At 37.8% G+C, this 22,389-nt stretch overlaps 1 protein-coding gene across 37 annotated transcripts in view; it reads left to right on the forward strand.

Annotated features, from left to right (window-relative positions):
• The first annotated feature begins 3,107 nt into the window (after window positions 1-3,107).
• The window catches only part of NRCAM (neuronal cell adhesion molecule), a 101,606-nt gene continuing 82,324 nt past the window's right edge, over window positions 3,108-22,389 (forward strand). For 36 of the 37 annotated variants that reach the window (XM_015628465.2, XM_015628466.2, XM_015628468.2 and 33 more), the window contains exon 1: window positions 3,108-3,202. The gene's annotated coding sequence lies outside the window, so the exon portion shown is untranslated. Of the gene's footprint in view, window positions 3,203-13,958; window positions 14,068-22,389 lie in introns of all 37 variants that reach the window. The other variant, XM_033514464.1, reaches the window with a different exon arrangement.

Here is a 22,389-nt window from a genome sequence, read left to right on the forward strand (position 1 = left end):
CTCCTTTTCTGAGAGCTCCTCATTAATCCTTAGCTCTGAAAGGAGAAATTACACAAGGCTGAACAATGGAGCTCTGCAGTACTGGATTGCATAAAACTGTGCTTAAATACATTCAATATCACAAAGCAAATATTTTATATTAAAGAACTTTGCACAGTTTACTTTACTTTTTGTAAAGTAAACAGAAACGGAATTATATATATGTATATAGATACATTATTAATTTTATGAGAAAGCTGCATATTGTCTCACTATTGCTTTTTAAGGTTGCATTAAAAATATTAAAGTGTCCTGACATTTTAAAGAATATTTTTGAATACATTTCATATAAAACCATTTAGCCAATCAGACTATGAAATAAAAAATGGATTTTTTGTATTGGATTTTTCACATTTGAACTTTTTGCATAGTTACCTATTGGAATCTATGTATTTATTTTTCTAAATTTAGCTTCCCTAAAGTCTATCGACACTTTTACAAGAAAAGCAACAATACAATATAAATTGTAGTTATTTCATGAATATCTGAACAAGTAAGTATGCAGTAATCATAATGTCAGGTGCAGAAGATTAAAAAGTGTGCTTTGCATTTCCACAATATGCTAGTGACCAAGGAAATTATATGACCCCAAATATATCTCAAAAATTTTAAAACATATTTCATCTAATCTATGGACTTGTTTTAGAACCATCATTTTTACCCTCCTCCTTGATTTTTATTTCCTACTTGGTTTTTCCCCTTCTTTTAGTGAATCTTACAGTTTCTGAGAAAATTATCCATGGTGCCAATAGAGCTGTGGTTTTCTGATGTATATGAGGTATAATACAAGTCATCTCTGAGTTTCAGAACATGCCTAACTTTTAAACAGTGCCCTTGAGGCTACAGATATTCCTAAATGGCAAAGACAAGAAGATAAGGACAAATACCTGTCTTCAAGGTAGGCTGCTTGGCTACATTTCAATGCTTTAGAAAATGAGTCTCTTAAAAAAGAACTGTCTGTAATGTGAGTGTGGTCTGGGTGCTGTGGTGGTCCTGCAGCCCTGATAAGTAGCTGGTGTCTTTTAGTTCAGAATACCTGGGATAGTGGGAGCTGTGTTGCAGCCCACCAAAGCCATGATGTTACAGCTAATGCTGGAAATCCTGGGGTCTGCTCCAGTGTGTCCCATGGAGGCAGGTGGAGGCAGCAAATGAGGATGCAGTGCCTGGAATGTGAAAATTGCAGGGCTGTCAAAACTTAAGGCAGTCTTACCCATGCTGTTGTTTGGAAGGGTTCTACAGGCTGGAGGGTTCCCTAAAGCACACCCAGGTTTTGTCTTGGGAACTGAACCAGCCAGGAAGCAGCAAGAATGGCAGGGTGGATGTAGCTGGTACCTTGGTGTGATGGGATCTTTGTGATCGCTGTCAGGCTGTGCTGTGGTCAATTAGGAACTCCACACATGGAGCACTGCAGAATGCAAGTTCTGTATTGACTTTGGCTCATCCAGGTCCTGCTGGTTTGCAGGCAGCTTTTCCAGCTGAACATACATAGCGGCAGGGGGTTGGAAGTGATTTGAGTGCCTGAATAAAGATTAAGGCAATGAAGTGAATCTCCTAAGAGAATTTCACCCCACTGAAATAAATTACACACACATATATATGTGCCAAAACTCCTGATTGAGCAAAGATAATGTATTGTTGCCAATGTTTTAGGATGTAGGGGCAAGAAGTTGTTTTGGAAGAGCATGATAAAAAGCAATTTATGAGAAGTGTTGCTTGTTACTGAAAGAAATACCTACAAGAGAGTTCTAGTCATTGGCAGGCCAATCTAACAATAGAAAGGCTTTCAAAAATATATGGAAAGAAATTGTATGATTGAATTATCAATTTGATGAGAAATTAAACTGATCTTCCTGTATCACTATTGTAAGCTGAGATCTTGCAGTCTCTCCTGGTTGACTTTACAAAAAGGCACCAGTCTGCAGTTAAGACTAAACTTTAATTACTTTCCTACAAGTAAAATGTGTATACTTTTATGTATGGGACACAAAATACTAGGTGCTGCAGTGATACTAATTTGTTGCTGTTCACTGCAGTTCATCACCAGTTCACTGAAAGGAGGACCTCATACTGTGGCAGAATAACTGTGTTTTCAGATAAGCAAGATGTTACAGCTAAAAGACTAGAAGGGGAGTCCTCAGAAAGTTTTTGAAACTCGCTTTCAAAATTCCTGGTCCTTCTTGAACTTTGCTTACTTGAAAGTTCAACTCCTCATGTGCACTACCATGGAAAGATAGGCAACTTGTTCTCAACAAAACATTAAATGTGTTTAAATGAGGTTAAAGTAATAATAAGTAAGGAATGAGAGGAACTGTCTGCAGAATTCTTGTCAATAAATGAAGAAAGTAGTAGCTGAATTGAAAACAAACCTTTCCTGCTGTGTTCTCTTTCTTTGTTTTGTTCTTTTAAACTGGGGGAGCAGGGGAGTGGGGGATGTGAATCCCATCCTTCCACTGGAATTTATGATATTCTCCTAGAAAGTAGGAGTTAAGACAAGTTACAAATTTCCTTTAAGTCACAGCCTCTCTTTCTGGGCAAGTGCTGTCTGTGACCAACCATTTTCCTGCAACAGAGGCCTACTGTTACCTGTTACCACTTCTTCCAGTGGATGTCTTTAGAATTTTGGTGCCTGTAGCACAAAGAGCACCATTTAGTCCTGAGGTACCCAGTGTACCTTAAGCTGGGTTACTTAACACTGGGAAGAAGTGGTTAGGCTTCCTGGTTGTTTTGCTCAAGTTTTGTGAAGCACCAACTGGTTATCACTGATAGTGCAGAGAACCTGGCTAAACTATGGTTGCTATAATTTGACCTGATATTATGTGGCCATTTTGGAGAGCTAAATGCCAAACACAACTTTGAAACCTAGGGAGCTGTTTTTCTCTCTAATGCTTCTTGTTTTTTCTTTGGCCCAACATATATTAATTAGGTACTATTCAAATACCATTTTGTTTGACTTAACTAAATTTAGTATTGCAGCTTTATCAAGAAATACATGAAGTATTTGTTGTAATTTAAGAGTCTGTAATTATTTGGCTCTATAATTATTTCAGGTTCTATGTTATTTTTTCAGACAAGGTGGTAACATAAAGACCTGTCATACAGGAGATAAGAAAAGGAGGAAAAGCAAAGAGAGAGACCAACTTTCTCAGAAGGTATTTGTACAAAGGTAAGATCATTTTTCCTTCTAAGTTTTATTTCCCCATGCTAAGTGGGGAAAAAAAACCCGAACTACAGGCATTGATTTTCTATCTCTTCAGTTTCTGTCTTTTAATTTAGTATTATTTAATTTTCTATTAAGTAATGTCCTGGATAGTCATATAACATGTTATGCATTTACCTGCATTTTCATGTTTGTTTAAGTGTGTGTTTTTTTTTTTTTTAATTTTATTTTTTTATTTCATCTCAGATTTTAACTGAAGGGCATATCAAAATATGTTAACTAGAAAAGCAGTTAAAAATATTTCATAGTTTCACATAATTGAAGGTAGCTTTAATAATTTCTGATATTCCTTACTGGAGAGAACAGGTATCGGAGCAAGTCAACTAGTGAAACACTGACTCTGGAAAAATGGACTTAGAAGGAACATGAAATATTGTACCAGAAAATTGGAATTTTTTTCTTCTAGCATAGACCACAGATATAGTGATAGGAACATTCTGTAATCTTTGCTCAAATGATTTAGGTCCTAATACCTTTTTACCAATCCCCCTGGAACTCCTCCCTGCTCTTGTGTTTGCATTGCATAACTCTCTCAGCATAAGTTGAGAGATCACTTTACTTGAAGTGAATAGTTGCTGCTGAACAATCATCTGTGGTTTAGTATCTGATTTTTCTTAAATGAAAAATCTGATTTGGGGATCTTGAATGTGGTACTGTATGCAGTTTAGTAGAACAGAGCTTTTCTATCTTTTACAGTATGTAGGCGTGGATGGTTGTAAAGTGTTTTATCCCTCATTTATGTGGTCAAGCAAACAGAGCATCTGAAAGCATCAATAATATGTTTAAAACAGAGAAGGGAGGAGATGGTCACTGAAGCATTTTGACTTCTGAATTACTTCCTGGCAGTGTTACTGAAAGTAACATTTAGTGCATCTCTCCCTGCAATGAAGATATTTTGTTTGCTTGTTTGTTTTTTGCCTCTTCTGAAATGGTTCTTGTGTTAGTCACTCAGGAGTTAAATGCATCATTGGATAAAAAGAACTGTTACTGTAAGGTTTTTTAAGTAGACTGCTCTGAAAAAAAAAAAAAAATGACCATTGAAGACTCTGAAAGGCTTTTTGGATGGTAAACAAGTTAAGGAAGCTCTGAAGTTCTTTGGCTTTGCTACTGGCTGCTTCACTCACCAGGATCCTGGCACCCTATCACTGTGCCTTCATTGCCTCCATTGCTCCAGTTCTCCTGTCAGGGAATGCCACCATACAATACATCCCCTGGGGCTAATTGGATGAATGACAACCAGCCAGCTCCAAAGTGACAAGTGTTTGAATGCCTAATTGGGTCAGTGCACAGGTGCCTGCTCTTCATGAATGAGATGTTCTAGCTTTTCTCTGTGACGTTCTCTTGGTTCCTCTCATTTTTCCTACAGTTGTGAAACAAAACTGTCAATACTTTGATGTGAGAGAAAAGGCTTTATCAAAGGAGAAGGATGTTTTCCCATTGCCCTGCTTTGGTTAAACTAGCTTTAACGCTTGAGTACTGGCTGGAGGAGACACACAGAAATGTGTTAAAGTGATGGAAGTTTGCTGATACAAATGGACATTTCAGTAGAAAATAAGGTGAATTATTTGACTGGTGAAAACAAATACATTGCCTTAATCTCTATGTTAAGTGGTTCTCATACTGTTTAGACCTACAGGCTTGGGCATCAGAAAAAGCATGGGAGAGAAAAAGAACTTATTTTGTTGTGTCTGCACAATGAGGCTTTTCCCTAAGTCAAATAAACAACTTGCCTTCAAATAATGAAGTCAGACACAGGCAACTGTTTTGTCTTATTGAAGGCTTGGTGTGTGCATAGAAAACAACTGACAGTAAGCTCAGAATCTGTATTACTCCGATGAATTTCCTTTTGTCTCTTCCACAAAGAACCATACCTGGTTAGAAAGGGTGTCTGGTGATTGTCTAGTCCAACATCTGTCCTGATCACATAAAGCAGCTTGCTGCTTGGACAGCTGTTGAACAACCATAGAGTAGAAAAAGGCTTTCTTTTGTTTAGGTAGAATTTCATCTGTTTTAGTTTGTGCTCATTGCCTTTTACCCTGTTGCTGGGCACCACTGAGAAGTGTTGTTTAACCCTGTTCCTCTCAGGTATTTATACACATAGATAAGATCTCTTGGAGACTTCTCCAGGCTGGAGTCTCAGTGCTTTCAGGCTCACCATGTCAGATGCTCCAATCCCTTAATCGTCTTGGCAGTCCTGCACTGGACTGCATTCTGGGATGCTTATGTTTGCTTGTACTGGGCAGCCCATGAGTGGACACAACCCTTCTGGCATGTCTCAGCAGTGCTGAGTGGAGCGGAATGATGCTGATCTTGACCCGCTAACATATTTTCCTAATGCAGCACAAGGTGTTTTTGGCCTTCCCTGCTACAAGGGTACACTGCTGGCTTATGGTCTTGCTTTGGAGCCCTCGAGGCCCTCCAGGTGCTTTTCTGCTAAGCTTCTTTCCAGATGATCATCCCTCATCCTGTTCTGGTGCTTGGAGTTATTCCTCCCTAGGTGCAGGACTTCGTTATTTCCCTTTGTTGGGCTTAATAAAATTCCTGTTGGTTTATGACTGAGCTTCTCAAGGTCCCCCTGAGTGCCAGTGCAACCAGCTGGTCTGTAAGCTGCTCTTCCCAGTCGGTGTCATCAGGAGACTTGCTGAGACTTGCTGCCCTGTATCCCATCACCCAGGTCATTAATGAACTAGTTAAATGGAATTGCCCTACTACTGATCCCTGGAGCACACCAGGAGACTCCTCTCTAGCTAGGCTTCATGCTGATCACAGCCCTTTGAGCCCAGCACTTCAGCCAGATTTCAGTCTATCTCGCTGTCCATTTCTGTAGTCTGTACTTTATCAGTTTGTCTGTGGGGAATTTATGGGAAACATTGTCAAAAGCCTTGCAAAAGTCAATATAAACAACATCTGCTGCTCTCCTGTCACTCACTGAGCCTGCCATTAGCTGGTCTGTTCTGCCCAGAGTGTCTCAGTCCCAGCAGGTGCTGCTGGCAGGGTGGCTCAAGGAAATCAGTGTCTCCCCAGTTCAAGGTTCTCACTTTTGCTTTGGCTGACTTGAACGTGTATTTCTAAAATGCACGTTTTTCATTATGTGTATATTTAAAAGAGAGTTATTTATACATAGTTTTGAAAATATTCTAAGTGATGTGAAGTCAGCCAGGTAGCTACTGTCAACACTGTTTATACAGAAACTGTTTATGTTCCTCACTGTCCTTACTAATAAAAAAACCTGCTGATGGAAGTGGAAAATAAAGAGAAGAAAGGCTTGACACAGTGTCTCACAGCTGTTTAAGATAAATAGATTGAAAAGAGGGTACTTTTAATTAGCAGGAGTTATAGGAATTGTTTATAATAACAGCAGTACAATTTTTCAAGTTTACATTTTTCCTCGTAAAATTTATTGTGAAAAATGCCCTCACTCTAACAAGGCTAATTATCTAGTTAAATTTAAGAAACTTGATAGGAGACATTGTCTGTAAAAGATAAGCATATTTTAATAATCTGTAGTTTCCTAACATCAGCAAAAAAAGGATGAAGACAGTTTCTCATTCAAGAATCAAAATGTAAGCATTTTACATGACAGAAATTATCTCTAGAAATCAGAGACATTTTTAACAGATTGGATAATGGAAGGCTCTAGAAAGAGAACTCTTGTATTTTCATTTGTGGAAAGACATGAATTTATTTTTGTTAAAAAAATGCCTCACAAAGCTTTCATTTATTGATAATAAGCTGATATGTTTCATAAATGTGTTTAAAGCTAAAAAGAGTTTAAACAGAAGTAGCTGTAGCTCATTTAGGGATCACAGCCACTCTAGTTCTACTGAAGTCTGCCCAAATGTAATAAGTGCATAGTGTCTAGGATAATTGTATATATATTGATGTATTGATAATTTTCGTATAAAACATTAGGTTTTTTTCTTACCTTATAATCTCTGATTTCTTCATATGTAGATTAAATTAAATGGACCTCTTTAATCACTTTTTCCTTTTTTAGATGTCTTGCTATGTGTTTTTCCAATATGTTAAAAGAGGACAGCATGTAAGGAAAATACATAATCCTGAGTTTCTCAGCTACTGATGCATGCTCAGTTTACAAGAACTTTGGGTGATGACTTACATAGGATAAAAGCGATACTCCTACGTCATTGCAAATTGAGTCTGTTCCTGTGGTAACTGCATGCAGCCACCCATGCCATAAATAAACATTTTATAACTTTTTTCTTTTTAAACATAATGTTAAAAGGGGAAGGATGGAAAAGAAAAGAAACATTAAACCAAATTTTATGAGTTTGAAACTTGCTGGATCACTAACAGCACCAATTAAAAAGATTTTAAATGTTATGGAGTCTTTTAGATGTGTCTAAATGTACAATCAAACATTTTCTGAGTGCGTCACTAGTTAGAACCAAAGGCAAGTTGGAAGTTTCCCAAGTTGACAGTACTCCCTGTAGCTGATTCTACTTTAACTACAGGACAACTACTAGATTACATCTAGTTCATTCTTAGTTAATGCTTCAATAGCTTGGGCATATCTTTGTTTGATAAAGAAGCATGGAGGGAAAATAGAGGAGAGGTATTGAAACAGTAAAGTTTCTAAATCTGACACAGTTTTTAAACTTCAGTTGAAGAATTTCTTTTTATGTGAGTACATATAAATTTAACTTTTGACTTAAGTCCTCCTGAAGTTTGGAAGACAGTGAAGTTTATATAGTTTTGTCAATAGCCTTTTCCCCCATAAAATAATAATGCTTCAGGTAAAGCTTAGGTGCAACTTAAAACACTTGCATTTACTTATTGCAGCTAGTCTGTAAGGTAAATATATAATCTCATCTTTAAAGACTCTTCAAGCTATATAATTAGTAGAAATATGCAGTAACTTAGTTTTTGAGGTCTTCTGGTAGAACTGGAAGTAGCCCAGTACAGCCTCCTGTTCAAAGCAAGGGAAACTGTAGAGTCAGAGCAGATTATTCAGGGTTTTTCCCCATTCAAGAGTCTCCAAGGGTGGAGGTTCTACAGTCTCCTTGGGCAGCATAGTATGTCCTACAGCTCTACTTGGGAAATGACTTAAATCTGATTGAACTTTTCTTTGCTGTAGTTTATGACTACTTCATCTTGGCTTTTTGTGGTGCACCTTGAAGTCCAGCTGTGTATTTTCTGACATCCCCCTTCTTCTGTGTCTTTAGGGATTTGTATTAGAGATATACAAAAACTTTTGCACCAACACTTGACTCAATACTTTTCAAAATTCTTAGATACTTTTGGGAAGCATTTTACATCTTTCCTTACATCTAAGTTTTTGGAGCATGTTAACATGAGAAATGGGCAATAAAAGCTAGTCCTGAAAAAGACTGCAGCATGGTGCCAAACCTTTCTGTGTTGAAATCCCAGAACGCATCATTTTTACTGCATTTGTCATGGAAGGCTTGGAAATGCTGAATTTTTTATAGAATTCTTTGCCAACATGTAAGTTCGTGTTCACAATTTCAGTAGTGAGCAGTAAACAAAGAAGCTGAAACAAAGGACATAATTGAATTTTCAGAAAATCTTGTGATACTGTATGATACAAAAGATGAGCTTACAAAATCATTTAGGAAAAGACCACTGGAAGGGATTACAGCAGAATGTAAAGTACAAAGGGTAACAGTTCAACATGGAGAGGGATCAATTGTTTTTTAAATCACTATTGGGTTTTAAATCACTGTTTTTTATTACTGTCTATAATAAAGGAAAAGAGATGCAGTTTCTTGTTTTTATTGTAAATTTATAGAAGAGTTAGTAAATATAATCAGCATACATAATATTATGGGATAATCTGGATAGATTATGCATCAGAAAAATGTAATGGATGTAACAAAGGCAGCAAATGTGCATTTTAATATCTGGAGGGCTTCAGCCTTTGCTGAAGGCCGATGTTGTCTTGCAGGGTGTCTAAATGACCCTTTAATTACCTGAATATTTTTTAGTGTTTTGCAGCACGTCTCTATTATGTCTAAATGTATGTGAATATTTAAGTGACTGACACGATGTAGCTGTTCATTTTAAATTTTTACTATTTCTATCAAGGAATTCATATTTTAAAAGCATTAAGACAGCAGAGTCATTTGTTTCTTATTGATTTAGCTACATGTTCATCTCTGCAACAAGATGTTCATGTTATCAGTGTTACAGATTGGTAGTACATGGAGATTTATTTCTAAAAATGGAATATGCCAGCAAATCTAGATCTGTGCTTTAGATAGAATGAATAAAGGCAGGTAGTGTGTGGTAACTAACTCCTCCCTTCTCTTAATTTCCCAATAAATATTTATGTCAGTTAATTCTCCCATATCAGAACCATATAGTAGCAACAGAGGAGGGCACAGAATGCATAGAAAGTAATTTACTGCTGAAAATAATAGTAATTGCTCCACTGAATGGAGTTTAATAATGATTTTGCTTCAGTCTTCAAATTCTGAACTATGTTTTGTTGATGTATCTCTAGGAAAAAAAACCCAGTCCTTTCACTGGAGTCGGAATTGCTTATGATTTCAGGAAACTGAAACTTAATCTTCTGAATCTTACAGAATTAGAGTCAAAGCTGAATTTATTCTTTATACTCCACAGTGCTCCCAGCATGACAGTATGTGCATCACCCAGATTTAATTCCTCAGTGACCCCTAGTGTCTTCAGAGGAGGATGAGGCTGGTTCATGACCTCAGGACAGTTTTCCATGAGGCTCTTCGCTTCTTCAGTAGGGGAATTTGGCCTATTTTCAACTCAGAGGCTCAGCAGGGACAGAGGACAAGCACCTCCAGTATCTCTGGCTTGTTTTTGTGAGCAGAGGGAGGGAGCACTGTTGGTGCACTCCAAATATGTATCACATGTGCTCCTGCAAGCAGGTCAGACCAAGCTTCACCTCAACTCTTACAGCTTATTTTTAATTAAAAGTGAAATAATGCCATTAAAGTTAACCCTTCATCATAATGTATTCCAATACCATTAGCAGGTCTGAGTATCCAGAGTGTACTAGTCTTGATTTTTCTGAATTGAAAATTTAAAGAATATAATAAAATATGTCATGTGTGATTAACAGCCTAGCATAATCCCTCTTTTTTTTGTAGAGGGCTTGTTTCCAAACAACAAACCCCAAATGGATTATTCATTCTATGCTAGGCATTATTGCATCTCGGTGTTACCTCAGTTTACATTTTCCTGGCAGATAACAGAGTTTCCAGAATTGCATGAGTTATATAGTTTTCAGTATTGTGAAATGAAGTCAGCACTTTTACGATTTTTGCTGAAGTTATTTTCTTTAAAAATAAATGATTCTGGTTTAACCTCCATATTTTCTGTCTTGTGAGAATTTTGAGTATTTTTGTTTCATTATTGGCAATTATTTTTGAAGAGGGTTGAATGTGAGATTCTAAAATTGGTTCAGCTACTAAAAAATATTTTACTAACTTCATGTTCCTCTCCACTGTATTTCTTATGTTGTATAATCAGTTACCTTCTAATCAGAACCTTTCTGACCTGAAATGTGTGGAACATAGTCCATTTGGAGGACCTGACAGGAAAGGAAGAACTGTATAAAGGGTCTGAATAACTGCAGAAGTTTAAATTTCTAAGAAGACACATTTACAAACAGGAGACATTCTAGTTGTATTGCCAATGTAGCTAGACACTAATTATCTGAATATCCAGTTCTCTAAGTATTGTTCAAGTGGAGTGTCAGATTCCACCAAGAATGGTGAATTTACTTTCTGTATATGGCTGTATGTACCTCAGTAAATTTCATCCAGTCAAATATTGATTTTTATGGCTGAAGGGAAACTCTCCCCTCCTCATTGACTGGAAAGATGAATTACAGGCTGTTTTTCCCTGGAGTCTCTCAGGGCTGATCTACGACTTGGAAGTTCTGTTGGCAATTTACTGGGCAATTAAATTCCCAGGAAGTACTTAAAAGGAAAATGGATCTTTGGCTGGCAGGAGTGGATGTTTTCTAGCCAAAGAAAAGAGAAAAATGTTACAAGAAGATTTAAACCCTGTAGGTATATAGTAAATAACCTACCACTAACTGTCAGGTCTTTCTGCTCGCCCAAGTGTGCTCAGACAGATTTCTCCAGTCCAGCATGTGAAATGGCAGCTCTCATGCCAGACAGGTTTGGAAGGTATTGAACCCTTCACATCTAGAGCAGCAGACTGCAGAAGGATGATATGCTTCCACCCATTAGTGTCTTTCAAGTAGTTGCAAATGTTATGAAGTGGAGTCATATACTGAATGATGGTATGGAATAGCATAAAGCAACCATTCATCCAAACAGTATTAGTTGCCTTGGACTGCTTGCAGAGCCCTGAAGAATTTGACAACTTCAGTTCATGCAAATTAAATGGATTAAATTTCTTACCATGCATTTTTTTCATGATACTTCTCCATGTCTCATTGACAGCTAGTAGAGTGTTTGTTGTTGAAAGAGCAGACATTAGTTTGTGAGTTTTGAGCCTTTGGGTTCATTTCCAGAACAATCAGGTGGTTCAGGAATGTGGAAAAGTGATATATGAGTGAATTATATTAGTTAATATAAAATGTTGGAAAGAGACAAAATATTCATGCAGCCTGCAGGTATTGAAGTGTTTATGGGATTTTATGGGAACTATAAAAGAGTTATTTTTCTACATTAACATTTGAATCTTGTTTCTTTCCTTACCCAGTACCCACAAAACACTATGTGGTATAAAATATGAATTGGATTCTCAGCATTTTCACATGAATGCTGCTATCACCTTTTAACTTGGTTTATAAGTAAGCTTTTAATCTGAAGGTTCTGTAAAACAAATTTTCTCTCTACAGAAGTATCCTTTCTTTAGGCAGTTGAAAATTAACACAAGTCAAGAAAAGCTGATGGAGCATTTTTTTGGCTCCTTTTTGGAATTGATGCAGAAGAGTCATGAATAGTTTATGCATAAACTATAAGGAAACTGGATCCACACCTTCGGTTTTTAAAACCAAAGTAACAAAACAAAGTCCTTCCAATGTGTTTGATGCTTATTTTCTGGTATCAAAAAGGTAAGATAGGAAGAGGATTTTGAGAGTTGATTCTTCATAATGCTTTTCTAAAAATCGTGCAGACAACTTGTATGAAGTTGCAGGAGGGTTTGTCATTGATGCCAGGTAATTTTCATTGAGGCAACTGTTTCACTTAAAGATCCAAGAAGAATTCTTAGTTTTATTCTTTTCACAAGCACCTTGTAACACGGTCTGCTCTTCAGCAAGTGGGACAGAACACTCATAAGGATGAGGAACAGCTTCCACAAAACGGAAACTGTCGCATCAGAGGTTCTTATTAGAAGGCAGCCCTACACAAGATGACACCTGGAGTTTGATACACAGTGCACCCCTTATTGCTAATTCATCTTTGTACTTCATACCAGCAGTTAAGTTTTCTTGAGTGCAGAGAGTCCCAGCTTTTGGGGTAATAGAAACTCCTGAGAACCTTATGATTAGGGCCTTTTGCTAGCTTACACATGAAATGCTAAATGCCTACTATACAGGTTTCCTTCTACTCTGTAGCTATATGAGCCCTGGAACAGGCTCCCTAGGGAGGTGGTCACAGCATCAGCCTGTCAGAGTTCAAGAAGCATTTATACAACACTTCCAGGCACATTGTGGGCCTTGGGACTGTCCTGTGCAAGGCTGCACAAGTTGGACTTGATGATCCTAATGGGTCCTTTCCAAATCAGCATATTCTATGATTCTACCACACTAATGTGCAGTGTTTCTGCATCCATTTTCTGTATTTAAAGTCACTGTATGTTCTCATCACTGCACAAAAGATTCGTAGCTCTCTTTTCTGGTTCTATGCTGATATAATAGTACTTTAAAGTCAGGACAAAGAATAAAAAATCTTCCATCAGTTTCTGTCTAGGTAGGTATTTCCTCACTGAGATAACTAGCTGTTTGAATACTATGCAAAAATGTGGCTTTTGTGTTCAATATAATAGGGGACATAGATGCCCAAACCAACAATGTAAATTACTCTTCTTACGGTGCTTGAAAGTGCTTGAAAACCTGTGCTTGAAAACCTGTGTCTGTTGTTTCTGGGTTTGGTCCAAGGTGTTCAAGTAGGGTCTTGTGTCTCATGTATACAGTATTTCATCTTCTCAACTTGTTCATTGTTATTACATATTCCTGAATTCCATAGGGTCCGGCATTAAATGACCTAACCAGTCAAGAACAAGGTTTTCCTCCCTGGAAAAGTGCATAAATAATAAACAAATATATGAACACCGAGTTGCAGATTTTAGCAGCAAATGCTCCTGCACCCATGATTGTTCTTGCAGCTGGAGTAGCACATCTTCTCTTGTAAAGGTTCAGCTCTTCTCCTACACCTGTTGTTCAGTGGAGGGCTCAGCTGTAGTCTTGCCTTCAGGAGAGCTTTAAGAAGTATTGTACAAGAAATGAACCTATGAGAAAAAGGTTACAAAGAGCACAGGCTTAGGACCCAAACAGACTGTAGGGCAATATGTTGTGTGTACACTGTACCTTGGCAGATGTCAGCACTTATCTCTGTCATGCGTACAGTCACCATCCCTGTCTGTTTGGTACAATGACTGCCTGACATGTTGTGTCTAACAGTGGCTTCTCTGTGAAGCCTCTGAGATATGGTTGGCACAGAACTTTTGCTCTCATGCACTCTCTTGCATCCTGCTTTTCTTCTTGCAGACCTCAGGAAACCTGCTTACTTGAACTGTACTCCCCCCTGAATTTAAATCACATCGGTTCAGCACACCTTCTTCCCTTTTGTCTCCCGGAGGAACCCATTTTGTACCAGGTTATGTAGCTCCTCTGTTACTTGTACTCATCCAGGTGATAATCTTACTTGTTTTGGATGCATTAATATCTAATTGAATTTAGCAGCAGAATTCCTATTGATATTACCAAGTTAAGATATAATACATTACCTTTGGGTGTCTGTGATGAGGTTGCATTCCTAGTGGTATATGAAAATTGATGGAATTAGGTTCATCAATTAGAATACAGAATAAATATATTAGTATATTCAATTTACTTCTCTAGTTGATTTTGTGAAGCTCTTTTCATCTGTACTAGTCTACACAAGTCAGAAGACCCATACAAAGATGACTATGCTTTTTTCAGCGTATTTGATTTGAAAGGAGAGTGGCCATGACAGGATATGGAAAGCTTTCTGTGACACATTGTGTTTCGATTTTGGCTTGTATAGAGTTCATTTTCTTCACAGAGACTGTATGTGGCTGTCTTTTGGATTTGTGCTGAATGCAGCGATGATAATATAGAGATATTTTTATTACTGTTGAGCAGAGCATACACAGACCCAAGGCCTTTTTTGCTTCTTGCACTGCCAGGAAGTTGGAACTGCGCTGGGAGGCTGGGGGGAGACACAGCCAGGACAGGTGACCCCAACTGACCAAAGGGAGATTCCATCTGACATCATGCTTGGTATATGCAGTGGAGGAAAGAAGGAGGAAGGGGAGATATTTGGAAGTATGATGGTTTTTTGCCCAGTAACCTTTACACATGATGAGGCCCTGCCCTCCTAGGGATGGTTGAACATTACAGAGCAGTGAATTAATTCCTTTTTGTGCTTTGCACGGCTTTTGCTTTTCTTATTTAAACTGTCTTATCATGAGTACATCTGAGGATAGAAAGCTAAAAGCTCTGGCCCTAAACTTGTTAGATAGAGGCAGGAAGAGGGACCTCAGCTTTCAACAGAACTGAGGTAAAATCTCACTGACCCTATAATGTAGGTGTGTGGGCACCGTCATCAGAGGGGAAAAGTGCTTACAATATCACTTCACATTCACTTGGGATCAGTATTAGCATAGTACATAGTAGTAGGTGATTTCAGACTTCTAATTAAACACCAGGGATTGCATTACCTCTGTTGCAAAAGGTGAAGTCTAATATTTGTGATATCAAAATTCTCCAGTTATGCCTTTTTCTGCAACCTTTGTAAGTCTTTTGTGAAATAGAAAAACTATTACACTGCAAAAACATCTGTGGAGCATCTACATTTTCAGACTTTTATTAAATGGTTAATCTATACGGGATTTGTGGAATCCAAAGGAGAAACATTGTTAAATAATGCATGCTGAGGAAAACATAATCTCATGTTTATTCCACAGAGGCTTTTGGTTTTGTTTTGGGATTCATGAACTCTCGTGGGCCTTCTAAAAATTAGCAGATCTGAGTACTGTAACAGCTCAATAATGTAATCTGTCTAGCATCAGGAGCCCTCTTTTGCAGAAGCTAAGTGGTTTTTGATATGTGATGTGGTCTGATAATGTTGTAAATCTCTCTGGCTTCACCAGGGAGTAAATGACTGAGTATCAGCAGTTTGTAAAGCCTGTTAATACTGCTGAAAGAATAGATAATGACAGTATACAGTACTAGAACAAAATGATAAAGACTGGGATATACAAAAGTTGATGGCCACTTACTTTTTAAAATAATTACAGTTCATGTGGGTATGGCTTTTACAGCTTTTGAGTATAAATTCTTTTTCTTTTTGTTGAATTTCTATGAAGTGTTATTCAGGAAGCACATTTCTGCAAGAAAACTGTCAAATGTTTAGCCACAGAATGCAAAAACAGTTCTTTGAAATCTGTTATGATTTCAAAGATGTCTGTATATTCATTAATTTTTGAAATGCCAACAAAGCAGGCATGAATTAAAAAGGAAAAAATGTTTTGAAAGATAATATATCCTTCTCATGTTAAAAATTATACTACAGTTGTGTAAGTTACTGACCTAATCTAGTGGCAAGATGACAGAAGAAATTGAATATTCTGCCTGGCAAAATACAAAAAAAAATTGATTCTATGAATTACTCATAAAATGTTTTTGTTTTGTAATTCCTTTAAAAGAAATCATGATAGTGTAATAAAAAAAGGATGGGCAGACTCTCTGAGAATAGTAGGAAGTATCTTTTGTGTCTACCTACTGCAGTGCACTCTGTCAAATGCCAAAAGGCAAGGCTCTACCTACTGTCACTGCCAGTACCTCTGTACAAAAAATGTGCTTTCTTTCATAAAGAAAGGTTAAGGGGCTTTTCATTGCATTCTGTAGTCAGTAAGATGCTGTGTAAATTAATTTTGAATTTCTGAGTACAGCACCTTTAAACCTACAACTAGCTTAGTAGAAAACTTCCTGCTAAAGTTCTTGTGCCCATTGACATCCTTCTGTTATTGTTAGTAACACAGGTGGTACTTCTTTCATGTTTAAAGTACCTGTCTACCTTTAGAGGAGAAAATAAATGGTTATTTATTGTTATGAGATAAAGCTTCCTGATGCTGATAGACTGACTTTGCTACTGCAGTTTATCTTGACAGAGCTAAACTGAGCTAAATGCTTTCCCACCCAGAAACATTTCTCCACAGAGAAACCTCCAAACAAATAAAGGATTCCTACAGATTTGAAAAGATGTCAGCTGGCATGTGTGTTCTCACTGACAATGCTGAAAGAGAGGGAGAAGCTTAAACAGAGCCTGAAAAGTGTCAGTAGCCTGGGCAAAGTGGAGGCAGTGAGCTGCTCCACCAGGGTGCTCCCTGAAAAGACCATGAAGCTTTGAGCACTAAAATAGCACTGGATTAATTTTTGAAAGAATGTCACATTGGACTCTCTTAGATGAATGAAATGTGTATTTAAAATCTCCTTTTCGGAATAACCTACACAGTGGGATGCCTCTTGGCCTGCATTCATGTCAAAAGCAGTATTTCTCTTATTTTACTGTGTTGACAGTGTTTTAAAAGTTTCTTTTTTTATCTTTTTCTTCCTAAAAGGATGCCAACAGTTGAAATTAAATTAGTAGCCAGAACCTTTTACAAATCTTTATTCTCCTATGAGCTTTTCTTTAACATGGCACCCAGTTTAGCTGATTATTTGGCAAAAATAGGTTGAAAATTCTGATATTAGCTCGATGAATCCTAATTCTCCCTCTTTGTCACATTCCAGAATATTATATTAACGTAACAAACTTTCTGCCAATGATCTGTCTTTGTTTACACTCCTTTTCCATAAATACCTCAAATATAATTTTTCATATTCCTTTTTAATAGCAGATTTAACTATTGGGTAACTGATATAATTTGAAAACTAGTGTGCAAAAGGAAAAGCTCTGTTGTGACAGAAGTATTTAAGATTCAGTGAGCACAGGAATTTCAATCAGGCTGGTTTTTTAAAGAACTGTGTTCATCAGAGCAACAAATTACCATTATGTTGAGAAATATAGCTCTAATTTGTTACGGGATGGACTAAATACTATTTTCATATATGTGTGTATGTGTATGTATATACACACACAAATGTATTATTAATTCTATACGTGTATAATGTTAGTAACTTTATCATTTATGTACACCATAATTTTAATAAAAAACAGAATGGTTTGCTTTGGAAAAGACCATGGGCAGGGACACTTTACACCAGGTTGCTCAAAGCCCCATCCAGCCTCTCCCTGAACACTTAAGGGATAGGGCATCCACACTTTCTGTGGGTAACCTGTACCAGTGCTTCACCATCTTCACAGTAAAGAACAGCTTCCTCATATCCAATATAAATCTACCCTCTTTCAGTTTAAAGTCACTCCCCCATGTTCTGTCAATACTTGCCCTTGTACAGTCCCTCTCCAGCTTTCTTTTAGGCCCCTTTAGGAGCACTTGTGAGTCTCCCTGGAACCTCCTCTTCTTCAGGTTGAACAACCCTAATTCTCTCAGCCTGTCTTCATAGGAGAGGTGCTCCAACCCTCTGATAATCTTTGTGACCCTCCTCTGGACTTGTTCCAACAGGTACACATCTTTCTTGTGTTGGGGACCCCAGAGCTGGATGCAGCACTCCAGGTGGGCTCTCATGAGGGCAGAGTAATGGGGGGGAATCATTTCCCTTGCCCTGCTGCCCACGCTGCTTTCATGCAGCCCAGGACAGGTTTGCCTTTCTGGGCTGCAGGTGCCCATTGCCAGGTCACTTTGAGCTTCTCAACACGGCCAACACCTTCTCTTCAGGCCTGCTCTCAGTCCATTCTCTGCCCAGCCTGTGTTGTGCTTGGGATTGCCCTGGCCCAGGACCTTGCACTTGGCCTTGTTGAACTTCAGGAGGTTTGCACAGACCCCACCCCTCAAGGCTGAGGGTCCCTGTGGGTGTCATCCCTTCCCTCCAGCATGGTGAGCACACCACATAGCTTGGTGTCATCAGCAAACCTGCTGAGGTGTGCTCCATGGCAGTGTCCGTGTCACTGACAGAGGTGTGGCACAGCGCCGGTCCCAGTGCTGACCCCTGAGGAACACCACTGGTCACTGGGTATTGAGTCATTGACCACAACTCTCCGAATTTGACTATCCAGCCAATTCCTTATCCACTGAGTGGTCCATCTTTCAAATTCAGATCCATTTATCTCCAGTTTAGGATGCAGGACAGTGTCAAATGCTTCACACTAATCCAGGGAGATGATGTCAGTTGCTCTTCCCTTATCCATTGATGCTGTCATCCTCTTGTTTGTCAGGCACAGTTTGCTCTTAGTGAAACCATGTTGACTGTCAATCACCTCCTTACCATCCATGTATCTTAGTATTATTTCCTGGACATTCTGCTCTATGTGATCTCACTGGGATGAGGCTGACCAGTCTGTGGTTCCCTGGGTTTTCCTTCATTTTCTTTTGTAAAAAGGAGGGTTGTATTTCCTCCTTTCCAGTCAGTGGGAACTTGACTGGAATGCCACAGCTTCTCAGATATGATTGATAGTGACTTAGTCATAATTTTTCTATCTTTAGAAATAAAAGCCTTCAGATACCAAATTTATGCTGTCTCAAAAATACATTCTGTTAAATATATGTGAAGGATGACACTATGTTAGAATTATTTTGCAGGAAAATGCATATATTGGTGTATGGTAGTTGCCTACACTTTTTTGAATTATTTTATTCCAAATAAACCAAATACATGAATTTATTCAAGTATGATTAAAAAGGTTGGTGGATATAAAATTCAGGAAAATCCAATAAAGGTTTGACATTCCTTTTTACATGACTTAGTGGAGTTTGCAGAATTGATTGCCTCTCTTCAGAAGCAAAAGTTCACATATCTAACAGCCTACACTAGAAGCAATGCTGAAACTCATTAGAAAGAAGTACAAGGACATGCTTTGAACCATGAAGATGGGGAAAAGAAAATGTCAATTTTTAAAAATAAAAACGTACAGTGAAATTTATGAATGCATCTGTCATCTTATGAAACATGTCTGAGACATGGTGAGATAAAAAATCAGTATGGACTTTACAGGCTACTCTGCTCTTGTGATACAGACATGTCACAGGAAGTATGTGAAGGCAGGAGATCCAGCTCTGTTCTTTTCTCCCCTGTGTGTTAGAAGAAATTGTGCTGAGGATGGTACAATTCTGTGCATGTGAAGCAATATAAAGTAAAACTCAGTCCAAGCTAGTGTTCTTTTTAGCCAGATTATTACATCTGAAATCAATTTTCTCTGAGGTAGAAATTTTAGTGCAGGATATTTAATGTTAGGAGTACATTGTTTATAGTATTCAGCAGTTGAATGTATTTAAACCTGAAAGTTTTACAGTCTGGAAGCAAATGGGATGCTATAGTGAAAAGTAGTTTAAAAAGAAAGGATGGCTGTGGATCATAGACATGTGGAGAAACTCTGTCCTTGCTGAAGGTCATGGACAAGAATGTCTGAATGAAAGTCATTCAGAATAATCAGCTATTCAAAATACTGGATGGCTGATTAGCCTGAATGAAAAAGCCAACCATAAACAAAATTTGAAGACTGCGACAAAATTCCTTGGGAAAAGTAGTAAGTCTGCAATTCTGAGAAGCTCTTGCCATGGCAAAGTAGGTGAAAAGAAAGCCTATTTGGGAGGCTGTCTTTGAGGAAGATATTTTAGCTTTTATGTACTTGGTAGTGGTTTGGAAAATCAGTGGATGTTGCTGACTCACTGTTCACTGAGTCAAACGGATTAAGTCTGAGATACTAGGATCTTTATTTTTTTTTTTTTTATTAATATTATACACCTGTTTTCAGATGTTTGACTCTACTTGAGAAGGAATAATCCTTGGCTTTGCAGGGTATTCCTTGCCAATGCTTAAGTAGGGAGGAACAGAGTCAGCATGGAGTAATGGGAATACTTTGGTATTACATTCACCTCACTTAGATCCATGAAGACTTTGGCTGGGGATACAGTTTCACATGCTGCTTTACCTTGTTTAATTTCAGGCTGTCATCCAAAAGTGGTAGTTCCTTTGAGGAAATCTCTGTCATGTCAATCCTAATCTTTTTTTGCAGGGGTTTGTTTTCTCTTGGATCAATGAACTGATGTAGCACCACACTGGGGATGTTACAATTCTTAAATGTGAGGGGAGAGGGCAGGAGCTTGCAGTGAGGAACAGAAGAGCTCAGGACCTCTCCATATCTTCTTGACAACTACTTGTCTTTAGATGAGAGCAAGTCTAGTGGGAAAATCCACCCTTAAATAAAGTACCAATTTTTTCGTTTAAGTAAAAGTGAATGCTGGAGAGAATGCTAAGGTCTCTTCTTGCAAAAAGAAGAGAGTATAGCCAGTGAATGGATGGCCCTAATTCCACCCCTTCACATGCACGTACACAAAGGGTTTTTTTTCTATTTTAATTAGTGGAAATCATTTCCCTACATAATTCTGTGACTCCACCCAGCAACCCAAAGAAGAAATGTCGTTGTTCTAGTCTCTGTGACCCTCCCTTTTTTCATTCCTGCAGTTGTTTACGGTATATGGAAGATTTAAGTACTGAAAAGTACCTTCTAATAATGTACTTCAATGATCAAGAGATTACAGTGATTGCTGGCAAATAAAGGGGAAACTACTTTTCTAACTTGGCCCTTAATGCTTTTATAGTAGCAAAACCAGTTGTATATATAAGTTAATTTATCTACCCAGTATTCAGGTTTAATTGTATTTGTTTTCTGAACTCAGAATTTACTGGGGGCTTTTTTTTGGTGCAGGGGTCTTGACTCAAATACATTGAAGTGGTTCATTTTGTTAAATCAATAGTTTAACTACACTTCTGACCATTTTAAATATTTTATTCTTTCCTTCCTCTTTCTGTTTTCCCCATGACATTCATTATCTCTGCCAAACCAGAGTAATGACTTAGGTAAACTTTCTCTGATTAAATATGTGAGAAAGTTTATGTGTGAAGTTCAGAGTCTTGGTCATGCCAATCTTGATTTTATGTCTGGAAATACTGGTTTTTGGCATTAAACAAAAGGTATATCATACTTTTCTCAGCATATACTAATGTGAATCCATCTTGCAGCATTGAGAAGAGCCAAGATTATCAGCTGTTGTGGAAAAAAAGGAATGTGGTTTAATTAAGCAGAAATTTATTATCTTACCTGGAAACTACCCAGCAGCAAGCATTATATGTGAAAATCCATTTAATGTGTTGGACCCAGCCTTATGCTGGGAACTCACTGTCAAGACTAAAGAGTGAGAAAAGATCTTATTTCATCTTCACCTTCTCCATGATTTCATGGATGATGCTTCTAGGCAACTCCTTTTTAAAGACACCAGCTCCTGTTACAGAATGAGTTATGAAGTTAAAAATGAGACAAGTATGAATGCAGAGATCCCTGTGATGCACTGTGAAAACGTGTGCACATTTTTAAAACAATGATAAGGGGTACAAAAAGCCTGGGTTTTGTGTTCCACTTGTATTTCAAATGTGAGAAAACCAAAGCACTTTAAGATATGAATCTTAAAGGAGACACAGATTTTTTTCCTTTTTATGCTTTTCATGTTTATAGGAAAAGTATTCATGTGTCCTGCTGAAACCCCCTAAATATGTTGATGCCTGTTTTCTGTTTTTCCCTCTGGGAAGAGGAATCTTGCAATGCTCATCACTGTCTAGTGACTGCTGCACAGGCAACCAATGTGATATAACCCCTTTCATAAATGTGATCAATTGTCTATAAAATTCAGGGCAAAACCCTAACAAAACAGGGAAAACCCCAACACATTCCCCACACCCCATCCTTAGAACTTTTTATATGTCTTGAATGAGAAACATTGTTTTCATGCATTTAGAGATGAAAGTTGATTTACTAGCTTAAATTTGACAGGAAGTGAAG

The sequence above is a fragment of the Parus major genome, chromosome 1A, assembly GCF_001522545.3.
Source record: "Parus major isolate Abel chromosome 1A, Parus_major1.1, whole genome shotgun sequence".
Lineage (NCBI taxonomy): Eukaryota > Metazoa > Chordata > Aves > Passeriformes > Paridae > Parus > Parus major.